We start from the raw sequence: 19,496 nt of genomic DNA, 5'->3' as shown, positions 1-19,496 counted from the left end.
GTTCTAAAGCTTGCAAAAAATGACTATTGGTTCTAAAGCTTGCAAAAAATGTCTATTGGTTCTAAAGCTTGCAAAAAAATGTCTATTGGTTCTAAAGCTTGCAAAAAAATGTCTATTGGTTCTAAAGCTTGCAAAAAGTGTCTCTATTGGTTCTAAAGCTTGCAAAAAAATGTCTCTATTGGTTCTAAGCTTGCAAAAATATGTCTATTGGTTCTAAAACTTGCAAAAATATGTCTATTGGTTCTAAAGCTTGCAAAAATATGTCTATTGGTTCTAAGCTTGCAAAAATATCTATTGTTTCTGAAGCTTGCAAAAATATGTCTATAGGTTCTAAAGCTGGCAAAAATATGTATATAGGTTCTAAAGCTTGCAAAAAGTATCTCTATTGGTTCTAAAGCTTGCAAAAAAAATGACTATTGGTTATAAAGCTTGCAAAAAAATGACTATTGGTTCTAAAGCTTGCAAAAAGTGTCTATTGGTTCTAAAGCTTGCAAAAAAATGTCTATTGGTTCTAAAGCTTGCAAAAAATGTCTATTGGTTCTAAAGCTTGCAAAAAATGACTATTGGTTCTAAAGCTTGCAAAAAAAAAGACTATTGGTTCTAAAGCTTGCAAAAAATGACTATTGGTTCTAAAGCTTGCAAAAAAAATGACTATTGGTTCTAAAGCTTGCAAAAAGTGTCTCTATTGGTTCTAAAGCTTGCAAAACATGTCTATTGGTTCTTAAATGCTTGCAAAAAAAATGACTATTGGTTCTAAAGCTTGCAAAAAAAATGACTATTGGCTCTAAAGCTTGCACAAAATGTCTATTGGTTCTAAAGCTTGCAAAAAAAATGTCTATTGGTTCTAAAATGGTTCATACTAGCGCTCCAGATGTTGTCTGGATGATCATGCTCTGATAATCAACAGTGATATCATAATCCAAAGGAAGATTTGGAATTCAAACAAGGGCAGGACCTTCACAGTGTATTATGGGCACCAGGGATTCTTGTAGACCAGATGGATTTAGGAATACTTCCCTAAAAGTAGCATCTCAGGTTGATACGGTGTAAAAAAGGCTTTTGATACATTGGTCATCAGTCAAGGTATTGATTATAGGAGATAGACACAAAAAACTGGAGTAACTCAGCGGGAAATGCAGCATCTCTGGAGAGAAGGAATGGATGACATTTTGGGTCGAGACCCTTTTTCAATCTTCTTCAGATTATAAGAGTACAGATATTGGCTTGTTTATCCTGCCAGATTATTTGGAGGATTGAATGGAGTGTTCTGTCATGTCCAAATAAGTAGTACAATGTTAACAGTTAAATAACCCACCCCCTTATAAACCGTATACCCACCCAGCTCATCAGATACCTACTGCTGCATCAGAAGTAGCGACGTTGTTCCCACATTGACTGTATCATTCAATTCAGAACACACAATGCCAGAGCAAATGAAAGTCACCCTTAATCCTCTGGCGCTGCTTAATAAGAACCCATGCCTCAGAAGTGTTCAGGAGGGCAGGAATCATTATTGCACAGTACATTATAAGATTTGTTCCATATTTGAGATCTTGATCCACAAGCAGTTCTTCCCTCAGATGGCCAAAGGCCGTTGTGAAGAATGATGGTAAATATCAATCAAGACCAGGAGGAACTTTAACCAGATCTCACCTGCATGATGCTGAATACTCCGTCACAGTTGCAGCCCTTTCTCCTATAGAGGACATAATATCAGATATTTTAAAATTATTTTGTCCTTTATTACCACATTAATCTTTGACAGATTTTGGGCTACGGACACCAGTCATTAGTTACTTATCGAAGTCACACGGTGTTCTGTTTTGTGTATCTATCCATGCAGAGACCTATCGATATAATTGAGAACCCAAATACCGATATCCATCTGCTGCTGCACTTCAGTTGCAAATAGGTTTAACCCTTGAACAAAGTCTGCTTTGCAGCTCTAGTTGTATTTTACTACCATTATCACACTGTAACATTGCCTATTATGATAACCAATATGAAATATAGCATTTATTGCTTGGCCCTAATGAAAATTTGCTGTGTTATATTATTACATAAACATTGAATACATTCACAGCAAGTTCTGCTGACTGTTACATTGATGGAGTTGTTAACCTCTTCATTTTAATTGAGCTAATACCTCTGTTAAAATAACAGATGAAGGAGTTTGTGAAGAACAAAGTAAACACACGATCAATGATACCACATAACTTAATTTGCAAGCTTGTATCTTTTCCCTTTGTACATCTCCAACTAATAAGCCAATCAATTTAATACATCATCACACAGCCGAGCTTTAGCTGAGCCCATGAATAATTGCTGGGAGATGGTAATAATCATTGCCTATAACTAAGTGATTAATAATTATCCATGGTTGTTACCACAGAAATTTTGAGAATAATCACCCAAGGTGAAAGGGATGATATTTTTCTCAACCTATTCTATTAAGAATTTAAAATAGCAATCAACATAAGTCACTGACAACAAGGTATGCAAAAATCATTATTCAGTACAGAAATTATGTTGCTAGTTTTTCTTACCTGTTCATATTCTGCGATTTATTGCAGGAGAAGAGTCTAGATTGATTTGAAAGCAGAAATGGAAGCCAATTGGACGAGATCCAGTTCAATTAAAGCCAGACAAAATCATTGCATAGGCCAATTCTGGTTTCTTTAAGGTGAAAGAAAAATAAATAAACTGACAGCCTAAATTTTTCCTAGCTGGTTTATTCCTAAAGACTTGAGTGCAGCCCAAATATAGGCAATTTCTGGTTTGACTGCCTCTCTTTTACAAAGCACATCCTTGTGAACATTGATGACCAATCTTTGTCAACTACATCAGTAGGTGATCAAAGGTAATCCCATCTCAAACATGTTTTATTAAATTCTTTTTCTCTTGGTTTTACACAATAAAATAATTCATTGTAATGACCTTCAATCAAAATTGTGAGTGCATGCAATTCTGTGCATGATAAGTGGGAGTAGACAAGGATGTTGCATACAGAATAATAATTACTTAAATACATTTCAAACAGCCACGGATTCACTTACACAGTATGGCAAGGTGGCATCTGTTGTCCTACTCAGAAGCGAGCATAATTTTGGAAACATTGCTTCGCAATCAGTAAATGAATGCATGTTCTTATGATAAGGATATGTAGAAGTAAAGGACACATTTAATCTGGAAAAGTGCTTGACAAGCACAGTCCTCATCCAAAATGCATATTTCAGCTGGAGTTAACATGAGCTGTCTGTTTAAAGGTCTGTGATATGTGAAGAGAAAATCCAAGAACATTATGATAAAGTAGAGGAAGATAGATTGAAAATTTTGACTCAGTCTTGCAAATTTTCTTACATCATTATCTAATCAGATCAGATGCTCAAACTAATTTATTGTCACATACACCAGGATGCAATATTCCTTGTTCACATGAAGCTCACAGTGTAAATAGTGCACCCACAGTAGTGATAAATATAACAATAAATACATGGTGTGCAAACAGCAGAATAGTGCAAGATTGCAGTGCAATCCAAAGTAATGTAAATAAATAGGTACAATAACAAAAAACTGAATGAGGTAGAGTTAGGGTTAGTGTATGGCCATCAACACAAAGGGGTGGTGAAAGAGGAGATTTGTTCGAGAGTTTCATGACAGCAGGGAAGAATTTATTCTTAAATCTGAGTGTCTGAGATTTCAAGCTCCTTTCTGTTCTCCTAGAAGGTAGAAGATAGAAAAGGGAATGGCCGGGTAGCAGACATCCTCGATGCAATGCACCGTGAAGATGGACTGGATGGAAGAAGGTGACGAGCCTGTGATGGACTGGCTGTGTTCGCCACTCTGTATGGATTCAGGTAGTTAAGAGTAGAGCAGTTTCCACACTGGCCTGAGATGTCACCTGCCAGAATACTTTCTATAGCACATAGAAAACATAGAAAATAGGTGCAGGAAGAGACAATTTGGCCCTTCGAGCCTGTTCCGCAGGTACATGTGTAACATGTTCAAGAGAATCCTTGTGGAATCTTCTTGTGTGCCAAAAGAATTATGCACTGATGCACTTTCTTGATACCACATCTGTGTGAAGAGATGATGTTAGGTTGCTGATTATATGGATGCCATGGGACAGAAAACTATTGACAATCGCTGTAACATTTCAGTTCATTAGGACAGAATTGTGTTCACCCCTCCTTGCTCAACAATCAATTGTTTTTTCTTGTTGCCGTTAAGTGCTAGGTCATTGTCCTGACACCATGAGACTAGGTTTTTGATTTATTTTCTGTACTTTGTTTCATCATTATTGTAGATCTGGCTGGCAACAATCGCAGCATCAGCAAACTTAAGGATCGAGATGGCATTGGACTTGCCACCAAAGACATGGGTGTAGAGGAAGTAGAGCAACAGACGAAGAACAGAACCCTGAGGGGCAGCAGTGTTGAGGGTCAAGGTGGGAGAAATGCTGTGACTTTATTTTAAATGACTGAGGTCTGCCAGTCAGGTAGTTCAGAAGACAGTAGCAGATGGAGACCCCAGGGCCAAGATCTAGAAGTTGAGCTCATTCGATAGTGGAGTTGAAGGCTGATTTAGTCAGTGAATGGCATCTTGACATAGGTATTCTTATTATGAAAATGATCCAGGGCTGAATGTGTGCAAGAGAGATGGTAACCTCTGAAGTTCTATTTGTTCGAGTGTATTGAAGGGAGTCAAGATTATCTGGAAAATGGTTTGAAATGAGGGCCACTACCAATCTTTCAAAGCTCTTCATTAGAATTGATTTTGGAACTACTGCGTGATTGACATTTGAGACAGGTTACTTTATTTTTCTTGGGGACTGGGATGATATTTTTTCCATGAAGAAGATTGAGACAGAAGTGAGGAATGCTAATATGGTTCTTTCTGGAGTAGAACATGATTGTGAAAAGTTTGGGTTGAATTATTCCACTGAAGAGCTTCAATCATGCACTTCTGGTTGCAAATTATGCTGTGTAAACAATGCAATTTTTACATCGCATTCCCATGCAATGCAGCTATTTAGCATTACATGCAAGATTGGGTCATATTGCATGGAGTTTTGTCTGTTATTGGGCATTCCCATAGCAACCAAATTTAATAGAGTTTTTTCTATTACTTCTTGGACATATCTCAGTCTTAGAACTGGGAACCCAAATTGCTTACAATCTTCTACTATTGCTCACGTTTGGTCCATATCCCTACAAACGTTTAACTAGCTCCCGATGCCTATCATACAAATAATTCCCCATGCTTATCATCCACAGCTCACTGATCAACAGTGACATGGTGACATAGCGATAGAGTTTCTGCCTTACAGCATCAGAGACCTGGATTTGATCCTGACAAAGGGTGCAATCTGTTCGGATGTTGTATGTTCTCCCCATGATCGCGTGGTTTTTTTTCCGGGTGCTCCAGTTTCTTCCATATTCCAAAGACGTACAAGTTTGTCGGTTAATTGGCTTTGGTAAATTGTGCCTAATGTGTAGGATAGTGCTAGTGTATGGGGATTGCTGGTATGTGCGGGCTCAGTGGTCCGAAGGGCCTAGTCCGCTCTGTATCTCGAAACCAAACCGTTCCCTCAATCTACTGATTCTGTTAACAGTACTGCTGATCCACCAGTCATTTCCTGGATTCTTGATTCAACCCTCGACCAAGGCCGTCATCTCAAACCTAAACCCCAGTTCTCTGTTTCAGGTAAACCTTGATCTGACCCCAAAGCTGGAATTTACCTAACACTTCCATTAATGTGGACGTTGTGGAAGTTTGCAGTTCCTGGCCCCTAACTGAAAAGTAATTAACGTTCTGGCAGAGTTCCACTGGAACTGATGAATTTTGAGGCCAGAATTTACTGGTAATTATTATGTGGAATAAAAATTAATGTATTTAACTGTCAACGCCAATTAGGGATGGATAATAAATGCTGGCCTTGCTATTAAAGCCCATTTCCTTAAATAATTTAAAAAGAAGACAAATTTAAACACAATTTTATTTACATTATTTTACTTGGTGCATTATAAACCTAGAATGTCCATTTATCAGTGTACTGTATATTATCTAGAATTAATCTTTATAACATAGTATTAATTTTGCCATGCTTCAATCCATCTACATGATAAACGTACCTTTATTTTACACAGTTATTTGGACCAGTATAAATGTTCATTGTTCTACTTGCAACGTGTGGAAGGATATGGTCTCTCAGAAATTATTCAATTTTGCATGATTAGCAAGCATTAATGCGAAGCATGTTATTCAAACTGTCATGAACGTACTTGTATTTTAGCAACAGGTCATAGCTCGAATTTAATTGAATACACATGATAATGAAGGTAGTTATTAAAAAGTAAGATGTTGTAATGGTTAAAAATGTAACCCTTTTATATCGTGAGTAAGAGATTGTGAAATAAAATATGCCTTTCTGACACAGCACATAACACTGATTTATCATTTATTAGTGGATGGTGTGCAACACAGAGAACTAATTAAATGTAACTGACTAATACTGGGTATCTTCTACTTAATTTACTGATGCAATGATAAGGATGGAGTTTTGTTTTCATCTAATAGGAACTGAAAATGTGAGAAATACTCAGCAATCATCATCATCTGTGGAAAGAGAAACCAAGTTAATGAATCATGCAAAGACCGTTCATCAGGTGTGATCAAAACCCCTGTATCTGATACAAAAAACTGCAGATGCTGGAAATCTGAAGTAAAAAATAAAGATGCTGGAAATTCTTGTCAGTTCAAGCTGCCCCTTTAGTGAGAAGAACAACATTGATGTTTCAGGTCAAAATCAATGTTGTCAGAATTAAATATGGCTTAGTTCTGATAAAAGATCATTTACATGTAACATTAGTTCTGCTTTGATCTCTGCGGATGTTTCCTTTGTTGCTCAGTGTCAGCTGTGGCTTAGGAAATAGTAGTCTTTCCTCTTGTCCAAAGGTTTTGGACTTTGGGTCCTTCAGCCCACCAACTCCATGCTGAGACATCAATCACCCATTCACACTAGTTCAACATTATCCCGCTTTCTCATCCACTCCTAACACACTAGGGGCAATAGTATAAAAATCTAATTAATCTACAAACCCGCACATCTTTCGAATGTGGTAGGAAATCAGAGCACCCGGAGGAAACGCACGCAGTCACAGGGAGAACGTGCAAAATCTACACAGACAGCACCCAAGATCGGGTCTGGAGGATTGTGAGTACTGTGCCACCCTAAGAACTGGAATTGGTAACTAAAATTACTGGAGTGTTGTTTAAAAATCCATATGGTTCACAATAGTCCCACAGGGAAGGCTGATCATTCCTAGACTGGTATTAGAGGTTATGGAACTTAGAAAAGTATGGCATAACTTTGGTCCACAATGTTTTTGCTGAATATAATGTAAACATAAACAAATCTCTTCTGCCAGCACAGAATCTGTACCCACCACTCCCTGCATATCCATGTGCCTGTCTAAAGGCCTCTTAAACATCACTGTTGTATTTTGGCGAGACGAGCCGGTTGAGTAAAATAAGTTTCTTTATTTGAAACGACAAACAAAGTGTATAACACAACTGCGTGCTGGGTCAGCCAAGTATCTTGAAACTCCTGCTACACAGGTGGAGCTCGAATAACTGAGGAACCAAAAGCCCGCGAAAAACACACCCACGGTCAAGTGACGGTGCCAGCCAATAGCGAGGGTTCGTATTGCCCCAAGCCACCACTAGGTGCCACTACAGGACCCCCCCCCCCCCCAGAACCCGAGGTAAGGAACCGAGCAGGAGGCCGAATAAGGCGACCAGTCCGATGGAAATGAGGGGCACAACAGGTGGGACTGGCGGAACAGAGCCAGCAAACGGTAAAGGTGCAGGGGAGACAGGAACAACAGGTGCAGGGGGACAGGCACAACAGGTGCAATGGGAACAACCAGCGGACGACCTCTACGCCGGGGTTGAGCTACCACCACTGGGCTATCGATATCCAGGTGGGCGGGCTTGAGGCGAGCGACTGATTACCTCCTGGCCCTCGACATCTAACAGAAAAATCGCAACGCCAGGGTGCAACACCCGGAAAGGACCTTCATAAATCCGCTGCAGCGATGTCAGCTGTGAGTCCCTGCGGAGAAATACAAATAAACAGTTCTTAAGCTCCGGCGGCACATATACCGGAGCTGTCCCATGCTGAGAGGTTGGAATAGGAGTATACAAATATACAAGTTCAGCGGACGACGTGTCCAAATCCGCCTTCGGAGCCGTGCAAATAAGCAACAGCACCCAAGGCAAATGGTCAACCCAGTCCGGGCCCGTGAACCATGCCTTCAGCGCCGACTTTAAATGCCGGTGGAAACGCTCCACCAACCTGGCCTGAAGGTGATAGGCGGTGGTATGATGCAACTGCTCCCCACAGAGCTGCGCCAAAGCCGACCACAAAGCCAAAGTGAACTGAGCCCCTCGCTCAGTAGAGGTGTCCTCAGGCATGCCAAAACGAGCAATCCAGTGTGCCACGAGAGCTCGTGCACAAGATACGGCGGAGGTGTCGATGAGCGGAATTGCATCTGGTCACCTCGTGAAGCAATCCACGATGGGTAGCACTGGAAGACGGCGGCAGCAGGCCCACCAAATTGACGTGCACGTGCTGGAAATGGCAAGAGGGCACCACTAAAATCCTGCACCGGTGCTCACACATGTCGCTGGACATTCGACGTCTGGCAGGGAATACAGGCCGTGGCCCAGGCCGCAACCTGTCCTGACATTCGACGTCTGGCAGGGAATACAGGCCGTGGCCCAGGCCGCAACCTGCTTACAAAGGCCTTGCTAGACAAGCTTGTCCGCCACCAGCGCAGAAGTCGCCCGGATGGAAGGGTGTGCCAGACTATGGATAGTGTCGAAAACCTGTTGCCGCCAACCCACGGAGCCAATCGGGCGTGGTTTCCCGGTGGACACATCGCAGAGGATTGACACACTTGCAAGGCCGAAATGGACATCGTCCAATGTCAAACCTGAGGCAGCCGTCCGGTAGACGTCCATCTCGCCACCCTCCACATAATCCATGCCGGGGTCCACAGCCGCCATAACCGTGACCGCAGGATGAGACAAAGCATCCGCGACCAGGTTCAACTTGCCGGCCACGTGCTGAACGTTGGTGGCGAACTCTGACACAAAAGCTAGGTGCCGTTGTTGATGAGCTGAGCAGGGGCCGGACATCTTGGTAAAGGCGAACGTCAGGTGCTTGGGGTCTGTGAAGGCATGAGGGCCTGTCCCTCTAGAAAGTTATTGAAAAAGGCGGACAGCAAATAAAGGGCCAGGAAGCTCCCTGGTCGAAAGTGCTGTACCTTCGCCCTGGGGTGTCGCAGGTGATGTGCTAAAAAAATGTCCATGCGGCTGCCAGCGGCCGCGGATGAGCTGCTCGAGCACCCCTCCGACAGCCGTATCAAAAGCTGTATCAAAGGGCGGACGGGGGGTGCACCAGCATGGTGGCTTTGGCCAACGCCTCCTTCGCACCGTAGAACGGAGACATGGCCTCGTCATGCCACATGAGGTCCACTGGCTTACCGGCGAGCTACTGAAACACAGGCTGCATGATCCGGGCAGCCGCCGGCACAAAGCGATGATAAATATTCACCATAGCAACAAACTCCTGCAGCCCCTTGACGGTGAGCGGCCGAGGGAATTGTCGAATGTCCTCCACCTAGTGGGTAGTGGGGCCACGCCCTGTGAGGAGACATGGTGCCCCAGGAAGGAAATGGAGCGCAGGCCAAACTGACACTTGGCAGAGTTGATCACAACCCCGTGGTACTGAAGCTGTTGGAACAGCACCCGTAGGTGCGTGTAGTGTTCCTGGTGGGAGCGGCTGGTGACCAGAATACCATCCAGGTATATGAAAACAAAGTCCAACCCTCGGCCTACCATGTCCATGAGCCATTGGAAAGCCTGCGCAGCATTCTTTAACACAAACGGCATGCGCAGCCATTCAAAAAGGCCAATGGGGTGATGATAGCGGTCTTAGGCACATCATTGGTGTAGACGGGAATCTGGTAGTAGCCTCGCACCGAGTCCACCTTGGAAACGAAGGTGGTACCCTCCAGGTGGGCCGTAAAATCTTGAATATGCGGAACCGGGTAGCGGTCTGCTGTCGTAACAGCATTCAAGCGCCGATAATCTCCACACGGTCTCCACCCCCCAGATGATTTAGGGACCATGTGTAATGGGTTGCCCATGGGCTGTCAGAGCACCGCACAATTCCCATGTCCTCCATTTGGCAAAACTCCTCCTTCGCGATCCGCAGCTTGTCGAACGGGAACCTACGCAGCTGTGCATGCAGTGGGGGACAAGCGGTCGGGATGTGGTATGCTTAAGAGCAGTTGTGCAAAAACGGGGGTCAGGATCTCTGATAAATCAGTGAGCAGGGAGGTGTACGTGCCGCCCCCATCAGCCACCGTACCCAGCTGTGGGCTGGAAAGGTTTGCAAGCCGCGGAATCGCGGGCCTAGGGGAATCCGGAGGGACGAGGCACTGGCCCCGCACGTCCACCATTAACGAAAAGGCTCGCAGGAAATCGGTGCCCAGCAATGGCTGGGAAACATCCGCGACGGTGAAAGTCCACAAATATATCGAGAACGAGGGAAAGAGTCCACGAGCCGTACATGCGAATAGGGCTACAGTTGATGGCGGTCAGGACGGGGCCGCGCTTACTGGCACTGGTGTCCAATCCAGTCGGGGGGAGGATGCTCACCACAGCCCCGGAGTCAAGTGGGAAATGAAGCCCGGAACAGCGATCCTGAACGTAGAGGCGGTGATTCTGGTCGATCGCGATAGCCTCTACTGACGATTGGCCAAGGCATTTCCCGGAAACGAGCAAGGGGCACGGCATCGGCGAGCCTTGGTACCCTAGCGTTGGTGGTAGTAGCACCACTGGCATTTACCATGGTCTCCGGCGGGCAGCAGCGGTGCGACGATGGCAGCGGAGGGCTGGACATCTCTGCAAGGTTGCTGGTGTGTGGGTGCGGATACCCGGTTGATGGACCCACCGTCCTGCTGCTTGGCGAGCCACAGTTCGTCGGCCCGTTCGGCGAGCTGCAGGCGGTCGGCAAAGTCCAAACCAGCGAGGAGCAGGCGGATGTTGTTGGGCATCTGCTCCCGGAAAGCCTGCTCGAACAGCAGGCGGGGCCGATGGCCATCCATCAGGGCAAGCATCTCGCTCATGAGCGCGGAAGGTTTTCGATTGCCAAGGCCATCCATATGGAGAAGGTGGGTGGCACAATCGCGGCGGTTGAGCCCGAAAGTGCAGAGCAGCAGCGCCTTGAAGCCTCGTACTTGCCAATCGCAGGCGGATCCTGCAAATAAGGCAGTAAACGGGTGGCAGTCTCTTGGCTGAGCGCCCCAACGATGTAAAAATAGTGAGTGGCGTCCGCGACGATATTGCGGAGTTCGAACTGGGCATCAATGTGGGCGAACCAAACTTGAGACTGCACCGCCCAGAAAACAGGCAGTTTCAGGCCCACCGCATTTTGCTGGGCGGGCTGGGCGTCGGGGTTAGCGGCGGCATTCATTGTCGGGGTCCGAATTCACGATCGGACCGGCGGGGTCACCACTTTGGCGAGACGAGCCGGTTGAGTAAAATAAGTTTCTTTATGTTTCTATGTTTCTATGTTTATTTGAAACAACAAACAAAGTGTATTACACAACAGTGTGCTGGGAGAGCCAAATATCTTGAAGCTCCTGCTACATAGGTGGAGCTCGACTAACTAAGGAACCAAAAACACACGAAAAACACACCCGCGATCACGTGACAGCGCCAGCCAATAGCGAGGGTTCGCATTGCCTCAAGCCACCACTAGGTGCCGCTCCAGTATTATTAAAGGCCAATAAAGGTCACATCTATATATATATATATATATATATATCTTTTAAAATCTTAAACAAAGGTTATTCTTTCAGCTGCATGTAGACAATTGTACATCATTATTTTAGAGAATATGCTTGATATCTTGGGTCCTTAAATCAATATTATTGAAAGAGAGTTTTCCACTAATATTCTGGGATAGATTAAAATATGCAAATCTCGTTCCCAAACCTTAATTCATCTTCTTTTCAAGAAAAGATGAAGACCTTCTTGTCTTCATCAAGATGGTTTGCAAAATATACATCCAATTATACATTTGCAAAACAGTGCCATTCAAATTATTTGCACATTGTGCCTTTAATACTTGCTGGTAGATTGAATACCTGCAAAATTGTTACATGACTGAGAAGTAGATCAATTGCAGTATCAGTATATAAACTTGCACATGCATTCAAAGGCAACATCATTTTCCATGCTTAACGATGCATGGTATTAACTACCTCTGGTATCCCTTCTTCCCAGGTTCTGCAAGTGCAGGTGGATTGTTCACAGATAATCTGGGAAAAGTTTTCCAGCACTACATGAGAAAAGATGATTCTTTGTTGCGTAATTTCTAAGCTCCGCAGGAAGCAATTGGACAGATGGCACTGGTCTGCTCTGTTTCATTACTGAATAAAACTGCCAACATGGTACTCTTTATAATTTTAATGAATATAAACTATGCTTTAAATAAAAGACAGAGCCTTGCCAAAACAAATATAAATTGAATTAAAAAGCATAGACATCAAAACAAAAAAAGTCAGTAACAATAATTTACTTGTTAATATGACAGACAAGCACAAACAAACAGAGCTGAACTATGCCTTCAAGCATTTCAAAATGTTCTTCAATAAGATGTACAGGGATTGTGTCATAAATTGCCAAGAATCTGATCTGTGAACATTCTTTGCTGCATGAAGTGAGTAACAACTGCTCGTTATATCAATGGCAATTGGAATCAGAAAGCTTTGAAAGTCAAAGAAACATCTGGTGCACATTCACCTTGCCTCATTATCTTTAAATGAGCCTTTTATGCCCTCTTCAGAGCAAAGTAAAAACTGTTTGCAATGATGCGTGTATTTTCAGTGAGTTCTTCCCAAACAATGTAAGACCCGCGTTGGACTGGAATTCCCTGAAAATACTTGCTATTCTGCAAAAAACTGTTGCCATTTATTACCCGCCTCCTCCTTATGTTGGCATTTCAACTCCCTCACTGTTGGCATTTATCTCCCCAGATAAGGGTGAGTTGTTGCATTTGAGGAGTCATACCAGAGGGTCATTTACAGATAAGACATTTGGAAGTGTGGTACAGCAGAGGGATTTAAGCTTACAAATACGTAGTTCATTGAAAGTGGTGCCGCAGGTAGATAACGCATGTTGGCCTTCATCAATCATGGAAATGAGAATAGAAGGTGGAACGTTATGTTATAGTTAAGTACGAGATGTTGGTGAGGTAGCACTTGGAATATTGTGTTCAGTTTTGGTCACCCTGCTATAGCTGAAAAATGTGTGCGGACATGGCGTTGAAGGAGGAGAAGCCAAAGCAAAGAAGTGGAAGCCAAATAACCGAACAGAAACAAAGCCGAAATGCCAAATAACGGAAAGCGTAAGAAGCCGAAACGCCAACTAAATGAAAAGGTGGGATGTCTAAAAGCAAACTCACCGAAAGGCCGCTCTGCAGAAATGCCAACTCACCAAAAGGCTGCGTCGCACACAAGCCAATTCACCGAATAGCGGCTCTGCTGAAAAGTCAAATAACAGACATGACGTCACCGGGGGGGGGCGGGGGGGGGCTGGACTTGTCAGCGATTGGTCCAGACCCCTGCGTTCATCACATCACTGGCCGATGGAGACGGGAGGGTGGGGGTCATTTTTCCACACAAGCCATAGGTGACTGGGCACTCTGGGCACCAAGTTGTAAGCGGCCAAAAGGAGCACATCCCTCAGGACAGCCCCCACTCTCCCACGGCCACGGCCGGCCTCAGCCTTGTCTCCCCCGTGTCCTCCTTCTTCCCTTCCTGGTCCATCAATCACCTACTGGCCCCTGCCTCATCATTAAATACCAGAGCAAATGGAGGCTACAGACTTATGGTTATTGAGTAGAGCTACTGCTCGTGGAAAAAAGCTGTTTTTATGTCTGGCTGTGGCCGTTGAGTTCCTCCAGCTGATTATTTATTGCTGTAGATTCCAGTATCTGAAGTCCCTCATGTCTCCATGGCCTGAGCCTTTCTCAAGCGAGTGTCCTTAATCTAACACTGAAATAAGGTTTGCTCTTGCAACAGTAGCCCCCACGATCATAGACTCATAGCAATCTCTCCTCCCACTAGAACCCACAAAGTGTGGATGAAACAGCAAAGTCAGAGAGGTAGACAAGAAATGGAAAATGTTCTCCTCAATCTTAATGTGTCCTTACTCTGAGCACTTTGGACTCTATCCAAGGGCAAACGGTTTGGGAATAGCATGTTGCCACATCTGACTGACAAAAAGTTGTGGTAATTAAAACCAGATATTGTATGTGTTTGGATACTAATATGTGTGCATAGGCTCCATTGGACAGCAGTGCCTCAGCTGCACAACGGATCCGAAGGAAAAAATACAGTCTTTGTGCATTGTTCTCGATTGTAATTGTCTTCCATTGAAATTGACCCAGATCATGCAAAAATAGATGAAGTAATGTCATCCAATATCAGGATAGGGTAGCTCGCTACATCCTTTGTGGTATAGAGACACAAGAGGCTGCAGATACTAAAAACTAAACTGCTGGATGAACCATATAACCATATAACCATATAACAATTACAGCACGGAAACAGGCCATCCCAGCCCTTCTAGTCCGTGCCGAACACTATGGTAAATTATCCCCTAGTCCCATCTACCTGCACTCAGACCATAACCCTCCATTCCTTTCCCGTCCATATACCTATCCAATTTATTTTTAAATGGTAAAATCGAACCTGCCTCCACCACTTCCACTGGAAGCTCATTCCACACAGCTACCACTCTCTGAGTAAAGAAGTTCCCCCTCATGTTACCCCTAAACTTCTGTCCCTTAATTCTCAAGTCATGTCCTCTTGTTTGAATCTTCCCTACTCTCAATGGGAAAAGCTTTTCCATGTCAATTCTGTCTATCCCTCTCATCATTTTAAAGACCTCTATCAAGTCCCCCCTCAACCTTCTGCGCTCCAAAGGATAAAGACATAACTTGTTCAACCTTTCTCTGTAACTTAGTTGCTGAAACCCAGGCAACATTCTAGTAAAGCTCCTCTGTACTCTCTCTATTTTGTTAACATCCTTCCTATAATTAGGCGACCAAAATTGTACACCATACTCCAGAATTGGCCTCACCAATGCCTTGTACAATTTTAACATTACATCCCAACTTCTATACTCAATGCTCTGATTTATAAAGGCCAGCACACCAAAAGCTTTCTTTACCACCCTATCTACATGAGATTCTACCTTCAGGGAACTGTGCACAATTATTCCTAGATCCCTCTGTTCGACAGCATTCCTCAACTCACTACCATTTACCATTAATGTCCTATTTTGATTTGTCCTGCCAAGATGTAGCACCTCACACTTATCAGCATTAAATTCAGCCCACTCTTCCAAATGGCCTAAATCTCTCTGCAGACTTTGAAAATCTTCTTCATTATCCACAACACCACCTATCTTAGTATCATCTGCATATTTACTAATCCAATTTACCACACCATCATCCAGATCATTGATGTACATGGCAAACAACAGTAGACCCAACACAGATCCCTGTGGCACCCCACTAGTCACCAGCCTCCAACCTGACAAACAGCCATCCACCATTACTCTCTGCAATCTCCCATTCAGCCACTGTTGAATCCATCTTGCTACTCCACCATTAATACCCAACAATTCAACCTTGTTAACCAACCTTCCATGAGGAACCTTGTCAAAGGCCTTACTGAAGTCCATAGAGACAACATCCACTGCTTTACCCTCATCAATTTCCCGAGTAACCTCTTCAAAAAATTCAAGAAGATTAGTCAAACATGACCTTCCAGGCACAAATCCATGTTGACTGTTCCTAATCAGACCCTGTTTATCCAGATGCTTATATATATTATCTCTAAGTATCCTTTCCATTAATTTGCCCACCACTGACATCAAACTAACAGGTCTGTAATTGCTAGGTTTACTCTTAGAACCCTTTTTAAACAATGGAACAACATGCGCAGTACGGCAATCCTCCGGCACAATTCCCATTTCTAATAACGTTTGAAATATTTCTGTCATAGCCCCTGCTATTTCTACACTAACTACCCTCAATGTCCTAGGGAATATCCTGTCAGGACCTGGAGACTTATCCACTTTTATATTTTTCAAAAGTGTCAGTACTTCCTCTTCTTCGAATCTCATGGTTTCCATAGCTACTCTACTTGTTTCCCTTACCTCACATAATTCAATATCCTTCTCCTTGGTGAATACTGAAGAAAATAAATTGTTCAATATCTCCCCCATCTCTTTTGGCTCTGCAGATAGCTGTCCACTCTGACTCTCTAATGGACCAATTTTATCCCTCGTTATCCTTTTGCTATTCATATAGCTGTAGAAACCCTTTGGATTTACTTTCACCTTACTTGCCAAAGCAATCTCATATCTTCTTTTAGCTTTTCTAATTTCTTTCTTAAGATTCTTTTAACATTCTTTATACTCTTCAAGCATCTCATTTACTCCATGCTGCCTATAATTATTGTAGATCTCTCTCTTTTTCCGAACCAAGTGTCCAATTTCCCTTGAAAACCATGGCTCTTTCCAATTTTTACTATTTCCTTTCAACCGAACAGGGACATAAAGATTCTGTACTCTTAAAATGTCACCTTTAAATGTCTTCCATTTCTCCTCCACATCCTTCCCATAAAACAAAATGTCCCAATTCACTCATTTTAAATCCTTTCGCATCTCCTCAAAGTTAGCCTTTCTCCAATCAAAAATCTCAATCCTAGGTCCAGTTCTGACCCTCTCCATAATTATATTGAAACTAATGGTATTGTGATCACTGGACCCGAAGTGTTCTCCAACACATAACTCTGCCACCTGACCTGTCTCATTTCCTAACAGGAGGTCCAGCACTGCCCCTTCTCTAGTAGGTACCTCTATGTATTGCTGCAAAAAACTCTCCTGCACACATTTTACAAACTCCAAACCATCCAGCCCATTTACAGAATGTGTTTCCCAGTCTATGTGTGCAAAAATGAAATCTCCCACAATCACTACATTGTGCTTACTACTAATATCTGCGATCTCCTTACATATTTGCTCTTCCAATTCTCGCTCCCCATTAGGCGATCTATAATATACCCCTATAAGTGTTGCTACACCTTTCCCATTTCTCAATTCCACCCAAATAGCCTCCCTAGACGAGCCCTCTAATCTATCCTGCCAAAGAACTGCTGTAATATCTTCCCTGACAAGCAATGCAACACCTCCACCTCTTGCCCCTCCAATTCTATCACTCCTGAAGCAACGAAATCCTGGAATATTTAGTTTCCAATCACAGCCCTCCTGCAACCATGTTTCACTGATCGCCACAACATCATACTTCCAGGTGTCAATCCAGGCTCTAAGCACATCCACCTTTATTACAATGCTCCTAGCATTAAAATATACACATTTAAGAAACCCACCCCCTCTTATTCTCTGTTTATTATCTTTTTCTTCTTTCTCCCCTACATTTTGGGTCCGAGTGCTACCCTTCTCTGCCTCCTGCCTCACACACTGACTACTAGCTTTCCCTATTTGAGTCCCTCCCCCCAACCGTTAAGGGTCAGGCTACATCTGTGGAGGGAAATGGACAGACAGCATTTTGGGTTGGGAATGTTCTTCAAACTGATGTAGAGATGAGATTACAGGTAGATGGAATGATGGGAAGGGGTGGGCAAGAACGACCAGGTGATAGGTGGATTCAGGTGTAGAGATGTTGATTTGCAGATGAGTCAGATGGCGGAAGAGATGCATAGAGATAATAACCAAGGCTGGAGGTCATACGTGGAGTAGGCAGAAGGGTGTAAGTGGGGAAATCTGATGACAGGAAGATGGCCAGTTAGATGTAGAAACAGAGGGAAGGATGGTGGGTGGGAAAGAATGGGGTAGGGGGAGGTAGGTGGTGAGGGTGAGGGTGAAAGAAAATGGGAGGCAAGTAAGTTCAGTGTCACTTGTGCCAAGGTACAGTGAAAAGGTTTTGTTGCATGCTAACCAGCAAGCGGAAAGAGTTAGGAGGGATGGAGATGAGCAGATTGAGGAAGTGAAGAGGGGAACAGAAAGGTTGTGCTTCTCAGATAAATTATTTTATGGTTCTACGGTTCCAGCATTGAAATGTTTCAATAGTTCTCATAAAAGCGGCAATTTGGCAAGCAGTAATGTGATACGCCAACACAAATCTAAATAATGAAGAATTGATTTGTGAAGTAATATATTGATCATACCTCTTAATTCTAAACTAATACAAAAGCACTTAACAATGTTGGATGTTGTTTCATCTGTTGAAACTATTTGCAATCAACAAATAAAAATGATAAGATTCTACAAAAGAGAACTGAAATATGTAGGAACAGCACATTTAACAGACAATATCAATGTTTTAAATCAATATTTAATCTCTGGCCTACACCAGATTTCACTATGTTATAAATACATGTTTTCCCTCCTGTGCTTCTTAAATCCCCCTTGCCTTAACCCAATGCTGCTAAAACAATCTAACTATCCTTTTCTTATAATTTTACTGGCAGCAGAATATCCGTTAAACTCTCACAAACCTTCTCACTTCAAAGATTCAAAGCCCGCTGTGATGAGGTTCTTCAAAGGAGAATCCATAATCTGTCCATGGATCATGAGCTGTCCTGAAGATCCACAGAAATGGAACTTGTGAAAGACTCTTGGCTTCTCTACCAAGGGGATCAAGAACTGTCTTGTTGAAAATGACAAGGGGTCGGGCAGCATCTCTGGAGAGCATTTCAGCCAATGGACGAGGACGGACCATGTGAAAGTGAGGACGCCGCAGCCGAATGGGGGGGACTGCCGTGAGGAAGGGCGAAGAACAATGTAGGACCTGGCATGGGGGGTCTCTTGCCGTGAGGATGAGGGGGGGGGGAGAGCAAAGGGGGACCTGGCATGAGGGAGGGGGAGGGGGAAGGAATAAAGGGGGACCAGGCCAAAATAGCGATATAGTTGTTGCCTTACAGCGCTTTCAGCGCCGGAGACCCGGGTTCGATCCTAACTATGAGTGCTGGTCTTAAAGGATTGGGCAGGCTAGATGCTAGAAAAATAATCCTGATGTTGGTGTTGAGAACCAACGGTTTCAGTTTAAGAATAAGGGGTAGGCCAATTAGGACTGAGATGAGGAAGAACTTTTTCACATAGAGAGTTGTGAATCTGTGGAATTCTCTGCCACAGAAGGCAGTGGAGGCCAATTCACTGGATGTTTTCAAGAGAGAGTTCTTAGGGCTAAGGGAATCAAGGAATATGGGGAAAAAAACCGGGGTATTGATTTTGGATGATCAGCCATGATCATATTGAATGGCCGAAGGGCCGAATGGCCTACCTCTGCACATTTTTTCTATGATTCTAATTACCTCTATACC

This window comes from Amblyraja radiata, chromosome 6, assembly GCF_010909765.2.
Source record: "Amblyraja radiata isolate CabotCenter1 chromosome 6, sAmbRad1.1.pri, whole genome shotgun sequence".
Lineage (NCBI taxonomy): Eukaryota > Metazoa > Chordata > Chondrichthyes > Rajiformes > Rajidae > Amblyraja > Amblyraja radiata.
This window is presented reverse-complemented; position numbering follows the sequence as displayed.